Here is a 15,816-nt window from a genome sequence, read left to right as displayed (position 1 = left end):
AGCTCAAATTCGACCCCTAGCCTGGGAACGTCCATATGCCGCAGGTGTGGCCCTAAAAAGACGAAAAAGAGGGAGGGTGGGGGCAAGGGCAAGGTCAACCAGAATTGCAGTGAGCTTATCCATGGTCATGGCCACAGGATGAGAGGTGGGTCCCGTCAGCAATGCAAGAGACCATCCCCGGCAGAAAGAGAAGGGGCCTCTTGGCTGCCCAGACTCCTCAGTGGAGAAACATTGCCGGGGCATGAATTCTCACCTTACTATGATGGTGGCTTCAACAGCCCCCGATCGCGAGGTCTTGGGATTGCGCGAACTGATAGCTGAACAGCAGCAAGTACATGTGTCTGAACAGAACATTAGCAAGGAAGGCAGAAGACGTGAAGGGAGGGACACACAGGAGAGGCACAGACAAACCACTTTCATCCCTCAGGAGAAGCGCCTGCTGTTCTCAACATGATGGAGAAAAGGCAGAAGTATGTGCTGGGGGCCAGCGTGGGCTGGGCGGGAAAAAACTTCGCCTCTCTCTAAACACCACTCCAGGGGTTCCAGTCGTGGCTCAGCAGAAACGAATCTGACTAGCATCCGTGAGGACGTGGGCTCCATCTCTGGCCTCGCTCAGTGGGTTAAGGATCCAGTGTTGCCATGAGCTGTGGTGTAGGTTGCAGCCCCGGCTCAGATCTGGTGTGGCTGTGGCTGTGGCTGTTGGACCCCTAGCCTGAGAACTTCCATACGTCACAGGTACGGCCCTAAAAAGACAAAATATATAAATAAATAAGACTCCATCAAAAATTAAAAATAAACAGAGAGATAGATAAATTAGTAGCTATGACCCCGTGAGTTCACCCTGTTCTGGTCTAGTCACTGCTGAGCCCAGGGCCGCCTGGTGAGGATGCCTGCTCCAATCCCTGCGTCTTCCTGCCACTCCCGGGGCCGAAAGCCCTAAGAGAGGCACTCCCCTCCCTCTCCTCAGCAGTACCCAGGACCCTCTGCTGCTCCTCACTGAAGACGCAGCCTTGTTCCAAAGTGAGTTTGGACCACCTGGCCCTGCGGCTGCCCGGCTGCGCTGGGACGGTGTTTGTGAGGGTCTGTGTGACCAGGAGACAGAAAATCACCACTGGCCTGGACGCAGGGGAGGTGAGCTGCATCCTGTGAAGGTCAGTCCTGCCTAGAGATGTGCTCCCTCAGTCAAGTGAGCCAGACAGAGAGTCCGAGGAGGGGGAAAAAAGATATAAATGAACTTATTGACAAAACAGGAATAGACCCACAGACAGAGAAAATAAACTTATGGTTACCAAAGGGGAAGGAGGGGTGGAGAGGAATAAATTACAAGTTCGGGATGAACAGATACACACCACCATCAAACAGATAACCAACAAGGACTAGAGCACTGAGAACTGTACTCGATTTTTTTTTTTTTTTTTTAGGGCCACACCCACGGCATATGGAAGTTCCCAGACTAGGTGTCAAATTGGAGCTGCAGCCTACACCACAGCCACAGCTACCCCAGATCTAAGGTGCATTTGTGACCTACATTGCAGCTCATGGCAACACCAGATCCTTAACCCACTGAGCGGGGCCAGGGATTGAATACAAATCCTCATGGATAGTCATGTTCACCACCCCTGAGCCACAACAGAGACTCCCTCGATATTCTGTAATAACCTATGAGGAAACAGAATATGAAAAAGAGGGAGTTCCCTGGTGGTCTAGTGGATAGGATTCAGGTGCTTTCACTGCTGTGGCCTGGGTTCAATTCTTGATCTGGGAACTGAAATCCCACATCAAGCTGCTGCTTGCTGCAGCCAACAACAACAAAAGAATCTGAAAAAGAATATATAAAAGATACATGCATCCCTATGTTCATTGCAGCAGTATTCACAATAGCCAAGACATGGAAACAACCTAAATGCCCATCAACAGAATGGATTAAGAAGATTTGGTACATATACACAATGGAATACCACTCAGCCATAAAAAGGAGAATAATGCCATTTGCAGCTACACAGTTGTAACTAGAAATTCTCATAATATGTGAAGTCAGTCAGAAAAGGAAAGACAAATACCATATGATAACACTTATATGTGGCATCTAAACTATGGCACAAATGACATTATCTACAGCACAGAAACAGACTCATGGATATAGAGAACAGACTTGTGGTTGCCAAGGGGGAGAGGGAGGGAGGGAGTGGGATGGATGAGGAGTTTGGGGTTGGAAGATGCAAACTATTACATTTAGAATGGATAAGTAATGAGGTCCTACTGTACAGCACAGGGAACTATGGCCAATCTCTTGGGATAGAACATGATGGCAAAAAAAAACACAAACAAACAAACAAACAAAAAACCACTAACAGAGTTCCTGCCGTGGTGCAGTGGAAACCAATCCAACTAGGAACCATGAGGTTGCAGGTTTGATCCCTGGCCTCGCTCAGTGGGTTAAGGATCCGGCGTTGCCGTGAGCTGTGGCAAAGGTCGCAGAGGCGGCTTGGATCTGTCGTTGCTGTGGCAGTGGCGTAGGCTGACAGGTGAAGCTCTGATTAGACCCCTAGCCTGGGAACCTCCATATGCCACAGTGTGGCCCTAAAAAAAAGACAAAAATAAAAAAAACAACATGATGGAAGACAACTTGAGAGAAAAAGTATATCTATCTATCTATCTTATATGTATAACTGGGTCATTTTGCTGCAGAGCTGAAATTGATACAATACTGTAAATCAACTAAAACAAAATTTTAGGAGTTCCTTTCGTGGCTCAGTGGTTAACGAATCTGACTAGGAACCATGAGATTGCGGGTTCGATCCCTGGCCTTGCTCAGTGGGTGAAGGATCTGGCGTTGCCGTGAACTGTGGTGTAGGGATGTGGCCTGGATCCCTCGTTGCTGTGGCTTTGGTGTAGGCTGGCGGCCACAGCTCCAATTAGACCCCTAGCCTAGGAACCTCCATGTGCCGCAAAAAGACCTCCCCCCCCAAAAAAAAATTTTTAAAGAATATATATATATATATATATATATATATATATATATATACTGAATCACTTTGCTGTATACCTGAAAATAACACAACATTGCGAATGCTGTGTACTTCAATTAAAAAAAAAAAAAAAAAGGAGTTCCTGTTGTGGCACAGAGAAAACGACCAGTATCCATGAGGATGTGGGTTTGATCCCTGGCCTTGCTCAGTGGGTTGGCGATGTGGCATTGCTGTGAGCTGTGGGGCAGGTCACAGACTTGGTGTAGATCCCTCATTGCTGTGGCTGTGGTGTAGGCCAGCAGCTGCAGCTCCGATTTGACCCCCCGGGAACTTCCACACGCTGCAGGCTCGGCCCTAAAACACACACACAGACACCAAAAAAAAAAAAAAAGAAAAGAAAAGAAAAGAAAGACAATCCCAATGATAAGCCTTTTTACTGTAGGTGGGTCACTGTAATGTCACTGCCCTCTGATTTTTCAAAGATCTTTCCCTAAATCATGGCCCCCTTATAAACTCTCACTTGGTGTTTTGCCAATAGACCCAACAACCTCTCCCTAAGGAAAATCACCTTTCAGCTGAGCTTTCAAAGACCCCACTTCAGAGTTCCTGTTGTGGCTCAGTGGGTTAAGAACCCAAATAGTATCCATGAGTATGTGGGTTCAATCCCTGGCCTCACTCAGTGGGTTAAGGATCCAGCGTTGCTGTGAGCTGTGGTGTAGGTCACAGATGCGGCTCGGATCCTGAGGTGCTGCAGTTGTGGTGTAGGCCGGCAGCTATAGCTCTGATTTGACCCCTAGCCTGGGAACTCCCATATGCCACAGGTGAGGCCCTAAAAAGAAAAGAAAGAAAGAAATAAAAGGCCCCACTTTGGAGATCCTGCTGTGGCTCAGTGGAAACAAAATCTGATTAGAATCCACGAGGATGCAGATTCAATCCCTGGCCTCGCTCAGTGGATTAAGGATCCGGTGTTACCATGAGCTGGGGTGTAGGTCACAGATGCGGCTCCCATCTGGCATTGATTGCTGTGGCTGTGCTGTAACTCAGATTTGACCCCTAGCCTGGGAACTTCCATATGCTGAGGGTGGGACCCTAAAAACACAAAAACAAACAAACAAACAAAAATAGAAATAAGCTCTGAGCAAACTTCTTCATCATGACGTGCTGGGCTGTGTTGGGAGAAGGTTCCAAGTCACTGCAGCCCATCTTTCATCCCTTGCAGAGAACAATCGAGGGGGACCTGAGGCAAACAGCTTACTATCACTTCACAGCTTGCTATTTTAACAGATTAAAAAGAAAGAGGAGGAGAGAAAAAACATGCGACTAACCGGTTAAACTAGGTTTGACCGTTAAGATAAAAGATCACCAACATCCTTACCAAGTAGTACACAACGGAATAAGCTAAATTTATTTACTAGGTTCCAAAGAATGTTTCCAACAAAGAGGAGAGAGCCCACAGGCCCCATCTGAACTGGACACAATTTAAAAGAGAAATAGTTTGGAGTTCCCTGACGGCCTGGCAGGTAAGGGTGCAGGAACTCTGGCATGCTGCAGATTCAGACAAAACAACAAACAAACAAACAAAACGGAAAGTGAATTCTACCAAACATATAAGGAAGAACTTACACTGATCCTTCTCACACTCTTCCAAAAGAATGAAGGCAAAAGAACACGCCCCAAAACAAGGACACTATCACAAAAACAAACTGCAGGCCAAAATCTTTGGTGAATATAAATACAAAAATTCTTCATAAAATACTAGCAAACTGAATCCAGTACACTTAAAAGCCTGGAAGCCTTATAGTAAAGCCCTCAGGCACTAACACTAGAAGTCAGCATACAAACCCCAACGGGAAGACATCAATGACTGGCCTCAAAGGAATTATTCTCCTTGTCCAGCAACAAGCCCAGCCAATGAGAAACACCTTGCGCCTCCAACGCTCCACTTTCCTCCAATGGGCTTTTGTGCAGAACAGCTACTCCCACCTTCCCCCCTTTTCTCTAGAAAGCAATATTCCTCTCCTTTGCTTGCTGGGACTTCCCTGTGGTTTCTGCTACTTTTCCAGTCCTGTATTGTGATTCCTTAAGGAACCCGTGCTGCTGGTTTATTGTTTTATAATAACTCGTACTGTGTCTTTCCACGTTCCTCATCTATCCTTCACTGTGCCAGCTGTTTATGGTTCTCCTTCATTCTTTTCTCTTTTTCTACTTCTGAGTTCTCCTGACCAGGAAGGGGATATGTGGATGAAGCACGTCTCCTGCCACATCAGTAAACAAAGGATGCGGTGGCTCTCAGTGGATGCAGCCTCCCCACCCTGCCTCACTTGGGACTGTGCACTCTGAGGGGACTCAGGATGGAGAAAAGCAGAATGCTGGCCTTGGACAGTCAAGGTGCATATCCAAGGAAGGATTTCCAAGAGCCCAGACTTTACCACCTTCCCATACACTGAAAAGCATTAAATTCATTAACTTGACATTTCTGGTTTTCTTTAACACTCAACTTTTTTTTTTTCTAAGTGCCACACCCGCAGCATTCGGAGGTTCCCAGGCTAGGGGTTATAGCCGCTGGCCTACACCACAACCACAGCAATGACAGACTGAAGCCGTGTCTGCAAGACTACACCACCTCTCAGGGCAATGCAGGACCCTTCACCCACTGAGTGAGGTCAGGGATCAAACCTTTGTCCTCATGGTTCCTACTCAGATTCATTTCCGCTGAGCCACGATGGGAACTCCAACACGAATCTTTGGATGCGCCAACTACCTGGATTGTTGTTGTTGTGGCTTTTTTCGTTTTGTTTTTGCAAAACTCCTATACACCCTCGGCTCCTCCTTCACCTCTTGGGAGCAGTCCCTCAGAGAGGCTGTGGCTGGGCTTAAGTCCGCAGTTTTGGTTTTTTCATTGTAAGTTGATTTACAATGTTGTGCCAACTGCTGCTGTACAATAAAGTGAACCAGGCATACACACACGCTCTTTTTCTCATATTATCTTCTACCATGTTCTTATCCAAAAGCCTAGATATAGTTCCCTTGTGCTGTACAGTAGGACCTCACCGCTTATCCATTCTAAATGCAATAGTTTGCATCTACCAACCCCAAGTCCTCAGTTTTATCCGCCAAATAAAACATAATTCTCAACTTCTAGGTGATACCTGTTTAGTCAACAGATAGGATTAGATGCCCGTTTATTAATTCCACAGTAACAGAGCACGTTATCGAGTGGGGTAGAATTTGGGGCAGAAAAATTCTGAGTGTCTCAAGACAGGCCCGTTTTAGCTTCTTTCCCCAACTGCAAGGTGAGGAGAGACAGAGACTAAAAAGGAGGGGCCTGGGAACCAGAACATCCCGGCTGTGGAGTGTGCGAGGCGAAGGGAAGTGGGTGTGTTTCTGGAACGGAGCGGGCTCTCCAGAATCCCGGGGCCAGAAGCAGGACGGGGCCTCTCCTGCTGCGGGGCGGTGGGCTCGCGGCCCTCCAGGGGCGGAGACGCCGAGGCAAGGGGGCGCGAGGGACAGGGATCCGCTCGCGGATTTCCACAGGAAAGCGAAGCCGCAGCCCCTCCCCCTCCCGCCTCGCACGGCGACGCCTGCATTTACTTCGGCTGCTGGACGAAGGCCGGGATTTTAAGATCAGTAGGACCCTCGGACCCAGATACGGGGGACAGGGTACCGCAAACACCGGTTTAAACAAGAAAGATGAAACTCACGCTCTCGTAGGGTGACCCTCGCTCCGCGGGAACCGCTTCCGGGTCTGCAGGAAACTGCGCAGTGAGCGTGGAGGAGAGAGGCGGGGCAACGTGGAGGCGGGGCCTGGGCTGGGAGGGACGTAGAGGCGTAAAAGAGGGCGGGCCCGGGCGGGGCCAGAGCGGGGGGCGGGGCTAGGGCTGCGCTCTCCTGGTGCCTCTGGTTTTCAAGATTTGGAAGTGCTTGTCTGTTTCTTCTGTGCAACCCTGTTGCTTCCTGCTTATTTTAAGACACTGTTGAAACCACGCAGGATCCTGTCACTCTCCCCGGTACAAATCGTTTCTTATGTCCCTCTTCTTGTTTGTGGGAAATAGGCTTCAGCCTCCTAGACTCTCCTGGAGTATCAAAAGTCAGAGTCACATAGTTGCTAATCAGGAAGTAAGGGAATGCAGAAACGAAGGCGGAGCAATCAAGCAACAACGGTGCAGTGATTAAAGCAGGATCCTGGGTGCTCCTGAATTATCTCTGAGTTCTTCTACGGGAACTAAACCCACACCTAGGTGGAGGATGTTAATTTTAGGCTGAGCTCGATTCCTGGAGCGCCTCCCTATACCTCACTACCAACCAAGAAGAAAGTCATGCACCTCGCAGCCCTTGAAACCGAGCTGGGCTCTGCGGGGCTCCTGGGCACAAAAGGCTTTCTGTGTCCCCCATTTCTGGTCTATAGTTAATAGGCCTCATTCAACCTCCATGACCCTCTCTGAGTTCCAAAGGGCAGGTTCTAACAGTTGCCAATTCAGGGAAGGGAGGGGATGCAGAGACCAGGGAGGAGCAGTTAAGAGACAATCGAGCAGCCTTGGGGCAGGGTCCTGGTCCCGATCTTTGAGTTCTTTTGCAGGAACTAAGGCCCCCACCCAGGTGGAAAGTGGCAACCTCGGGCTGAGTGAAATACTACTGGAGCACTGCCCCGTTACCTCACCACAAACCAATAAAAAAAAAAGCCACATACCCTGCAGCCTGCACCCCAAATTCTGCCTCTAAAAACTCCCTTGAAGTTCCTGTTGAGGCTCAGCAGGTTAACTCGATTAGCATCCATGAGGACGTGGGTTCAATCCCTGGCCCCCCTCAGTGCATGAAGCATCTGGTGTTGCCTTGAGCTGTGGTCTAGGTCGCAGATCCGGCTCGGATGCCTCCCTGCTGTGGCTGTGGTGTAGGCTGTCAGCAGTAATTGATCAGGAACTGTTTTACCCTGAAGTTGCCTATTCTTGGGAGGGGCTGTTAAAAGGGCAGTGTTATTTTGGATTACAATGCTCAAGACTGGTCCAAAATTCTGGGCCCTTGGAAGAGGGAAGAAGCTTAAGTAAGTTTGACTTCACAAGCATCGTTCTGCAGAGAAGGAAAAATTCTACTTTACTGCCTTTGGGTCTTTGACGGGGCCTAAGAATCAAACAGACATAAGACAGGTAACAGGAAAAACATACAAAAATTTAATGAAATGGCACAGTGTGTTAGAGGATCTGGCATTGCCACAGCTGCAGCATAGGTCACAGCTGTGGCTTGGATTCAACCCCTGGCCTGGGAACTTCCAAATGTTGTGTGACCGTAAAATTAAAAAAAAAAAATCCAAATGCCAAAAATGGCATATTTTGGACTGATAACAGTCTGGTTTCCTTTCGTTCCCATCGATCAGTGGGGAGAAACAATTCAGTAATCATTGATGAGACCACGGATGGGGATTTGGAAGGTATCTGGATTTTTCCTAGGTGAACAAGGGGCCTCCAGTGAGTCTTATTGAAGGCAAATAGGGAAGGGTTGTTCTTTGCAGTGAACTGTTTCCTGCAATATGTGGGTGGGGAAAGTGTTCTTTAACCTTTGCCATTTATTTTTATTATTTATTTATTTGTCTTTTTAGGGTCTCGCCCACGGCAAATGGAGGTTCCCAGGCTAGGGGTCAAATCGGAGCTACCACTGCCGGCCTACATCACAGCCTCAGCCACACCAAATCCAAGGCACATCTGTGACCTACACCACGGCTCACGGCAACGCCAGATCCATAACCCACTGAGCGAGGCCAGGGATCGAACCTACATCCTCATGGTTACTAATCAGATTCATTTCTGCTGAGCCACGACAGGAACTCCACCCTTTGCCATATAATGTTCAACATCGTCACCGCATTTTAGTCCAACAAGTTCAACACTGACCCCAAGCAAAACTCAAAAGTAATAAATACATGGTCTATTTGAACAATGGAATATTAGAAACTTTTAAGCTAGTGATAATAATAACTATACCCTTTAAATAGCATTGGAGGACGCTGTGTCTTCACTGGATTCTGAGTATTGTGTCCCTGAGTGGAAAGACTCAGTGTTTCTCTTTTACACACACACACACACACACACACACACACACTACTTGTGACACTTTTCTTTCTTTCTTTTGAAAGTCAAGTTTTATTTGGGGTGAAATTAGGACCTAAGCCCAGGAGACAACATCTGAGGGTGGCCTGAGAAGCCGCTCCAAGGAGGTGAAGGGGGAAGTTAGGCTACATGAGATTTTGCAACAAAGGGAAGGTAATAGGAACAAAAGATTCACAGATAACCGGACTGACAGAAGGAGATTTATAGGAAACCCATTTCTATGGGAAGTCATAAAGGCCTGGGCTTACTGGAATCACTCCTTTGATATCCTAATACTTTTCACACAGCGTTTCCCCCATCAAGCTGTCCTCTGTGACACCAGCTGAGTGTCTACAATTCTTTTCTTTTTCTTTTTTTTTTTTAGGGCTGCACCTGTGGCATATGGAGGTTCCCAGGCTAGGGGTCCAGTCGGAGCTGTAGCCGCTGGCCTACACCACAGCCACAGCCACACAGGATCCAAGCCATGTTGCGACCTATACCACAGCTCACATCAACACCAGATCCTTAACCCACTGAGCAAGGCCAGGGAACCAACCTGCATCCTCACCAATGCTAGTCAGATTTGTTTCCTCTGAGCTATGATGGGAACTCCTCAACTCAATGTTGATGCTAAAGACCTGGAGGGAGAGAGTCAGATCCCATACATTAAGGGTTCTGTCCTATAGGACTGCCCTTCCCCCACGCCAGAGGCCAATCACAAGTCCAGGCTGTCACCTGGGCTTCCGGCTCATCAGGTGGAAACTGAAGACAGTTCCTATGACGCCCTCCTCTGGTTCAATTTGTTAGAGTGGTTCACAGCGCTCAGGAGAACAGTTTACTTGCTAGATTACAGGCTTAGATGAAAGGCTCTGTAACTCAGGTGCATGGGGTAAGGGTTGTGGAAAGGGGCTCAGCGCTTCCAGACCCTCTCTGGGTGGGCCACTCTCCCAGCACCTCCACGTGTTCACTCTTAGGTGGGAAAGGAAACGAGGCCTAAGAGGACAAAAAAGCAGCATACCCCAGCCGAATCCAGACGTGCAGACGCCTCGTTGAACAGGCCCGTGCAATGGATTGAGGGCCCTAGAACAAAGCCCCAAGGAAACGTTAAAGATTACAGAATATCCCAAATACCAACCACGGATTACGTGACTCAGCCAAAATGACCCGGCTCTAAAAAACCAAGCACTCCCTTGTGGGAGTGATAGCGATGGCGTTGGCACAGGGAGTTGTAGAAGTCCCAGTAAAGGATCACAGATAGAGAGAGAAACCTAGGGGACTTTGGGAGATCACTGTAAGTTAATAAGGTGTTCAAAAAAGCCGTCAGAACAAGGCAGGCTTGCTTGATTACCGGAGGTGCGAGAATCGCCTCTGGTCTTTGGGCAGGGGATGGGATGAAGCCTGCATTCAGATTCACACCAAGAGTAGGAGTCTGAGGACCGCCCTTCTTCTGATTTGAATACACACCTTACCGATACAAGGGGGAGCTACGACTCCCAGAAAGGAAGAGGCGGTCTTTTCCAACCCCCATTCCCCTTGGATAATAACACTGTGGCCCACCAGGTCCTTGGGTCAGAGCTTCCTTGCCTGCATGCTTGCATCTCTCACAGAGTCCTATCCTAATAAATCTATTTTCTTGCCTATCACTTTGTCTGTCACTGAATTCCTTCTGCGCAGAGGCATAAAGACCCTGAAACTCCATGAGTCCAGACATCGGGTGCGTGCTCATTTAAAACGTGGGTTCAAGTCCCAGTCTGGGTTTTGGCTAGGTACAGGTTATTAATGCTGTCAGTTTCAGGAGGGGGCCTGAGTCTTGCTTGCTCAGAGCTCCCGACCACTCTGTTTGTGGGTCAATAAACCCTGCTGCAATCTCATTGTTCCAGCCTCTGCCTCCTTCTTCCCTGCCCTTCAAACATTCACCAGCCCCCAAACTCTCAGAACCCCATGCTTTGGGGATTTTTATGGAGTTCCATCACATAGGCATGATTGATCATTAAATCCATTTCCACGCCTCCTTTCTTTGGAGAGTAGGGGCAGGAGGTAGGGAGTGGCATGGAAAGTTCCAAGCTTCTAATGATAGATTGGTCTTTTTTTCTCTCTCTCTCTCTCTTTCAGCCACACCCACAGCATATGTAAGTTCCTGGGCCAGGAATAAAAAACCCAGCCAAGCTGCGACCTATGCCGCAGGGGCAGCAATGCTGGATCCCTAACCCACTGTGCCAGGCTTGGGATGGAACCAGTGCCTCCACAGAGACAAGCTAGATCCTTAACTCACTGTGCCACAAATGGGAACTCCTATTGCTTGGTCTTTCTGGGGACCAGCTCCCATCCAGGAGTCAACCAAGACTTGCCTCATTAGAATAAAAGACACTCCTATCACCCAGGAAATTCTAAGGGATTTCAGAGCTCTATGTCAGGAATCAGGTCAAAGACCAAATGTTGGAATAAAAAGATGCTCCTAAGGCTCTTATCATTTAAGAAATTACAAGGGTGTTAGGGTCTCTGTGCTAGGAACTAGGGGCAGAGACTAATAAATATATTTCCTATTATGTCACGTTATCATACGTGAGACATCAATAACTTTTTTAAAAAATTTTTCTTTGCCTTTTCTAGGGCTGCACTTGCGGCACATGGAGATTCCCAGGCTAGGGGGTCTAATCAGAGCTGTAGCTGCCAGCCTGCGCCACAGCCACAGCAACATGGGATCTGAGCCGCCATTGCAACCTACACCACAGCTCACAGCAACACTGGATCCTTAACCCAATGAGAGAGGCCAGGGATGGAACCTACAACCTCATGGTTCCTAGTCAGATTAATTAACCACTCTGCCACGACAGGAACACTGAGACGTCCTTAACTGTTGAAAGACATTGCTCTACATCAGCAAAGACAGGTCTCTGTGACTGGTAAGTTGAAACAGAACCTACAGGCCATATTAAGGAACATTTTTTCCCCCTTGTCACTTTTCTGCTGATCATGGACAAAAACCATCTGAAGACAGCATCATAAATTTTATGGTCACAATTAGATAATACAAAAAACAGGGTCACTGGGTTCTTACCTGGGCCCAGGTTTGGGGGCTTTAACTTGTCTTAGGAATTCAGGAAGAGACATCCTTGAGCCACCTCGCCTCGCCAAGCCCCACCTCGCCCCACCTCACCTCGCCCCGCCCCGCCCCACCTCACCTCGCCCCGCCCCGCCCCACCTCACCTCGCCCCGCCCCACCTCACCTCGCTCCGCCCCGCAAGAGGCAGCGTCCTCCTATATCTGCGCACGCGCACAGGAACTTGATGTAGCCCTGCCCGGTGTGGCCCAGACTATGGGCTCTGACGTCGTTCTCCAATGCATATGTGCTGCTGTAGGTTCCTGCCTAAGTTGCTCACCTCTGCTCAGAAGTCTTTTGTCTTCGTGCCCCTTACCCAGGATTCAAACTTGCCCCCCAAACTTGGTCCCTTTATCTATTCTGGGCTCTGATCACCCAACTAGAATCCAATCTGACGCAGGCCCACGGGAAGAAAGGGCAGCGCTCAGCTCTGCAAGAACATAAATCTGTAGCACGAAAGAGCATCCCATCCTGTGCTCTAGCCCAGCGTCCTTGATCATCTCCCTCCCCCTTTCTGCCTCTTCTTTCTGGCCCAACCCCTCTGGCATGGACACACAAGACAGCAGGCAGCCCCTCAGTCCCAGACCCAGTGCGTCCTGCAATCCACATGTCCCCGGGTCAGCAGCCGGGCTCGGACTGACCACACAGAATTACCTGGCCACACCAGGAGCGTATGGAAGTTCCATGGTCCAGGGATTGAGTCTGAGCCACGATGAGACCTATCCCACATCTGTGGCAACGCCGGATCCTTTAACCCACTGAGCCAGCTGGGGGATGGAATCCGTGCTTGCACAGGGACCTGAGCCACTGCCATCAGATTCTTAACTCACTGTGCCACAGTGGGAACTCCCTTTGTCAGCATTCTTCATTCCAGAAAGAAGGAAATGGTGCAATAACTTTAAGGACCACCAGGCCTGGTCCTGGGACCATCTGACTTCAACTTTGATGATTTTGAAGTTTTCCTGAAGCAAAGAAGAATGAAGACTTACATCCTTATCTTCGGCCCCATTTTCCACTCTAGACTCTAAGCCCCCTTTCTTCTTTCTGTGAAGGGAGGACATAGTCTTGAGGACACTAGCCTGGTATGGCCTCCTTTCCTGGCAAAGCAATAAAGAGACTTTTCCCTACTTCACCCAAAACTCTGTCTTTGTGTTTTCATTCAGCACCTCTGAATAGAGGCCAAGTTTTGGCAACACTCCTGCCGCCTGTTTAGGGCCGGCGCACAGAAGTTGGAACCCTAGATACGCATTTAAGGGAGCAGAGGACTTAGAGTTTGGTAAGTGAATTTGCTTTTTTGGTTATGACTTGTGCTTAGAGAATTCCTCAAGAGCCTTGTCTCCAAATCCTAGGGGCCAATGGTTACTCCACGTGTTAAAAACAAACCAAGTACATGAACAGAAAGGGACAAAGCATCGGATGATCCTCCAGAACCACTAAACCCACCTTTTTTTTTTTTCTGCTTTCCTCTCCTCCATGTACAATGAGTGAGCCACCACCACAAGTAAGATCACTTTCATGATCAGTGACAGGGAAACAGAGGAGACATACAGAATCTCCCCCTGCCACAGAAAGGCAAAGCTCAGCACTTAAATCCTCCTGGGGAAGAAAGACATATAATACCCAACTCCAAGGGTATTGTAATGATTTACCTACACAACTTATGTGAGGCTACCAGCACAGTTCCTGAGACAGAGTGCATGCTACGATCCTTTTTTTTTTTTTTTGTCTTTTTGCCATTTCTTGGGCTGCTCCCGCAGCATATGGAGGTTCCCAGGCCAGGGTTGAATTGGAGCCATAGCCACCAGCCTACGCCAGAGCCACAGCAACGCGGGATCCGAGCCGAGTCTGCAACCTACACCACAGCTCACAGCAACACCAGATCCTTAACCCACTGAGCAAGGCCAGGGATCGAACCCGCAACCTCATGGTTCCTAGTCAGATTCGTTAACCACTGAGCCATGACGGGAACTCCAAGGCTACGATTCTTGGGAACACAAAGATGTTCAAAAAATATTGCTATAATGAATAAATGCATGTTGTTTCTATAAGGACAAATACAAACTAACAATCTAAATGTCCATCCACAGATGAATAGCTAAAGAAGATGTGGTGCTTATACACCGTGGAATACTACTCAGCCACAAAAAGGACAATAATGCCATTTGCAGCAACATGGATGCAACTAGGGATTCTCCTACTAAGTGAAGTAAGTCAGAAAGAGAAAGACAAATACCATAGGATATCCCTATGGAATGTAAAATATGGCACAAATGAACTTATTTACAGTCTAGAAACAGACCCACAAACATACAACAGAGAGTTTGGTTGCCAAGGGGAGGGAGGAGGGAGGAGGTTGGACAGAGAATTTGGGGATAGTAGATGGAAACTATTACATCTAGAAGAGATAAACGAGGTCCTACTGTGTAGCACAGAGAACTGTATTCAGTCTCCTGGGATAAACCATGATGGAAAATAAAATAAAAAGGAATGTACACAGAGGTATAACAGAGTCACTATGCTGTACAGCAGGAATTGGCACATTGTAAATCAACTATTCTTAATTTTAAAATAAAAAAAACTAAAAATAAGAGGGAAACATGGCTTCTCTATTGAAAAAAAAGGGAAGAGACTTCTCTCCCTCTTTTTTCTTAGAGCATTTCCTTGAAACACTTGTAAGTTTTTTCTCTGCCTCCTTGGAATGTATGCACAGCTTTTTAAAAAAAAGTTGGATAAGGAAATTCCCATTGTGGTTCAGTGGTAATGAGCCCGACTAGTATCCATGAGGATGTAGGTTTGATCCCTGGCCTCGCTCACTGGGTTAAGGATCTGGCATTGCTGTGAGCTGTGGCGTAGGTTGTAGACGTGGCTTGGATCTGGTGTTGCTGTGGCTCTGGTGTAGGCTGGCAGCTGTGGCTCCTATTTAACCCCTAACCAGGGAACTTCCATATGCCACAGGTGCAGCCCTAAAAAGCAAAAACAAATTTAAAAAAACCCCAAACCCCAGGAAAGTTTCTTCAAGGACCTAGACTAGAAGCCATCTCTTTGAAATGTAAACTTTGAGGGAGACAGCATACTTAGCTCCTAGTTTCTGTGGAAGGATAAGAGCCCAACTTCGCGCAGGTGCCTTGCTCCAAGTTGCAGAACTCCTTCCTGTCATTAAGATATAAGAAATTTGTTTTGCCTCTGGATAAAACCAATTAGCTAACACAATTAATCACTCCAATTACCTGATGATGTTAGGATTAACAGTGTATGATATGATGCTATCACATCTTCTTACCTGAGAACTAGTTATTGTTTATCTTGAGAACAAGTATGTAATCACTTGTATCTGCTTATCTCACATTAGAGGGTGAGACTTTCTTTCAGTCTTTGCAGTCTCTTAGCAGACTGCCTGTTACACATCACTTTCTGATTTAATACATGTTTAATGAAAATTTTCAGAGCTCCTGCTATGGAGCAGTGGGTTAAGAATCCGACTATAGTGGTTCAGGTCGTCTGGGAAGGTGTGGGTTTGATCCCCCATCTGACACAGGATATTAAAGGCCTTGCAGCAGCTGCAGCTCAGATTCAATTCCTGGCCTGGGAACTTCCATATATCGTGGATACAGCAACAAAAAACCCCTCCAAACTCAGCAATCCCACCCCTGGGCATTTGTTCAGAGAAAAC

Source organism: Phacochoerus africanus, chromosome 8 (genome assembly GCF_016906955.1).
Source record: "Phacochoerus africanus isolate WHEZ1 chromosome 8, ROS_Pafr_v1, whole genome shotgun sequence".
Lineage (NCBI taxonomy): Eukaryota > Metazoa > Chordata > Mammalia > Artiodactyla > Suidae > Phacochoerus > Phacochoerus africanus.
The sequence above is the reverse complement of the archived record's forward strand: the minus strand, read 5'-3'. Positions refer to the sequence as shown.